Raw genomic sequence first — 3353 nt, 5'->3', positions numbered from 1 at the left:
GCTGGTGAAGATTTTCTCCCATTCTGTGGGTTTTCTGTTCGCTTCCCTGGTTGCCTCCTTTGATGTACAGAAGCTTTTTAGTTTTTAGTTTAATGAGGTCCCGTTTATTAATTCTTGCCCTTGTTTCCTGAGCAATTGATGTCTGGTTTAGAAAATCCTTTCCTACACCTATATCTTGTAGGTTTTTCCCAATGTTTTCTTCTAACAGTGTCAGAGTTTCAGGCTTTACATTGAGGTCTTTGATCCATTTGGCATTGACTTTTGTGCAGGGTGAAAGATAGGGGTTTAGTTTCATTCTTCTACAGGTTGAAATCCAGTTTTGCCAGAACCATTTGCTGAACATGCTGTCTTCCCTCCAGTGAATATTCTTGGCCCCTATGTCAAATATCAGCTGCATGAAATTGCATTTACTCATATTTGGGTCTTCAATTTTGTTCCATTGATCTATGGGTCTATATTTGTGCCAGTACCATGTTGTTTTTATGACTATAGCTCTATAATACAGCTTCAAATCTGATATAGTAATCCCTCTGGCATTGCTCTTAGTGCTCAGGGTTGTCTTGGCTATCCGAGGTCTTTTGTGCTTCCATATGAATCTTAGGATGTTTTTTTCTAATTCTGTGAAAAATGTCATGGGGATTTTGATTGGCATTGCATTGAATCTATAAATGACTTTCGGTAGAATGGTCATCTTCACACTATTAATTCTTCTAATCCATGAGCATGGGAGGTCCTTCCATCTTCTGATGTCTTCCTCAATTGCTTTCTTTAAAGATTTAAAATTTTCATTGTAGAGCTCTTTAATGTCTTTGGTCAAGTTTATTCCAAGGTATTTTATTTTTTTGCAGCTATTGTGAAGGGGAGTGTTTCCATGTGTTCTTTCTCTGATGGCTTGTCATTGGTATATAGAAAGTCCACAGACTTTTGTAGGGTAATTTTGTAACCTGCCACTGTAATGAACATGTTAATAATTTCTAGGAGTTTTCGGGTGGAATTTTTGGCATCTCTTAGATATAATATATCATCTGCAAAAAGGGATAAATTGACCTCTTCTTTTGCAATTAGTACTCCTTTAATTTCCTGCTCTTGTCTTATTGCTCTTGCAAGAGTTTCAAGCACTACATTAAAGAGAAGTGGAGATAGTGGACAGGCTTGTCTGGTTCCTGATTTCAATGGGAATGCTTCCAGTTTTTCTCCATTTAGAATGATGTTGGCTGTGGGTTTGTTTTGGCTTTAATTATGTTGAGGTGTGTTCCCTCCAGTCCAATTCTCTCTAGGACTTTGAACATAAATGCACATCGAATTTTGTCAAAGGCCTTCTCTGCATCTATTGAGATGACCATGTGGTTCTTGTCTTTGAGCCCATTTATATGATTTATGACTTTTATTGACTTATGTATATTGAACCATCCCTGCATCTCTGGGATAAGGCCAACTTGATCATGGTGGATGATCTTTTTGATGTGTGTCTGTATGCAGTTTGCAAGTGTCTTGTTGAGAATTTTTGCATTTGTGTTCATTAAAGGATTATGGGTCTATAGTTTTCTTTTTCGGTTGTATCTTTACCTGGCTTTGGTATTAGAGTGTTGCTGTCTTCATAGAGGGAATTTGGAAGTTCTCCCTCCATTTCTTTTTTGAATAAATTAAGTAGTATTGGATGTAGATCTTCTTTAAATGTCTGATAGAATTCTGCTGTAAATCCATCTGGTCCTGGGCTTTTTTTAGTCGGGAGGTTTTGTATTACTGTTTCAATTTCTTTTTGTGTTATGGGTCTGTTTAAGCTGTTAATCTCTTCTTGGTTTAGTTTTGGTGGCTCCCATACCTTTAGATATCTTTCCATTTTTTTTAGCTTTTCAAATTTAGTAGCATATGGGTTTTTAAAGTATTCCCTTATGATGTTCTGTATCTTTCTGGTGTCTGTTGTGACGTTTCCCCTTTCATCTCTGATTTTGTTGATTTGGAGGTGTTCTTTCTTTGTTTCTGTTAACTGGGCTAGTGGTCTGTCAATCTTGTTTATCCTTTCAAAGAACCAGCTCTTGGATTTGTTGATTCTTTTTATTGTTTTCTTTATTTCAATTTCATTGATTTCTGTCCTGATTTTTGTTATTTCTTCTTGTCTGCTGGGTTTGGGTTTCGTTTGCTCTTGCTTTTCAAGTTTCTTGAGTTGGAACTTTAAGTCATTTATTTGTGTTCTTTCTGAATTTTTGATGTAGGCACTTAGAGCTATAAACTTCCCTCTTAGGACTGCTTTCAGCGTGTCCCAGAAGTTTTGTTTTGTTGTATTATCTTTTTAATTTAGTTCCAGGAATACTTTGATTTCTTTCTTAATTTCTCTTTTGACCCATTCATCATTCAGGAGTGTGTTGTTTAATCTCCATGTGTTCATGTGGTGATTAGGGCTTCTTCCTGTGTTGATTGTAAGCTTTATTGCATTGTGGTCTGATATAATGCATGGAATTATTTCAATCTTTTTGTATTTGTTGAGGTTTGTTTGGTGCCCCAGTAAATGGTTGGGTGGAATACTCGGTAGATGTCTGTTAAGTCCATTTGATATATGGTATTGTTTAATTCACATGTCTCTCTGTTAACTCTCTGCCCTGTTGACCTATCTAATGGATACAGTGGGGTATTGAAGTCCCCTACTGTTAATGAGCTGGGATTAATCTGTGTGTGAAAGTCCAGTAGCATTGTTTTTATGAAGTTGGGTGCACCAGAGTTTGGGGAATATGTGTTCATGATTGTAATATGTTCTTGATTTATTGTTCCTTAGATCAGAATGAAGTGGCCCTCTTTATCTCTTCTGATTAGTTTTACTTTAAAGTCTATTTTGTCAGGTATTAGAATTGCTACACCTGCTTTTTTCTTAGTACATTTGCTTGGTATATTTTTTTCCATCCTTTCACTTTAAGATAGTGTATGTCCTTGAAAGTGACATGAGTTTTCTTGCAGACAACATAAAGATGGATTTTGTTTCTTAATCCATTCATCTAGTCTGTGTCTTTTGACTGGGGAGTTCATTCTGTTAATATTTAAAGTTATTAGTGAATGCTGAGTATTGAATCCTGTCATTTTTATTTTTGTTTACATTTGTGATATAACTGTACTTTTCCAGCTATGCCTTCATTGAATTTCTTTCCCTTGGGTATAGTCATTCCTTTCTTCAGCTATTTGTATTGCTTCCATAACTCTCTGAAGGGCTGGTTTTGTGAACATGAATTCCTTCAGCCTATTTATGTCTTGGAAGATTTTTCTTTCCCCTTTGACTATAATAGACATTTTGGCTGAGTATAGTAATCTGGGTTGGTATCTGTGGTCATTTAAAACTGGGAATACTTTGGTCCAGGCTCTTCTGG

Source organism: Nannospalax galili, unplaced genomic scaffold (assembly GCF_000622305.1).
Source record: "Nannospalax galili isolate Female #2095 unplaced genomic scaffold, S.galili_v1.0 scaffold996, whole genome shotgun sequence".
Classification (NCBI taxonomy): Eukaryota; Metazoa; Chordata; class Mammalia; order Rodentia; family Spalacidae; genus Nannospalax; species Nannospalax galili.
Note: the sequence above shows the minus strand (reverse complement) of the source record.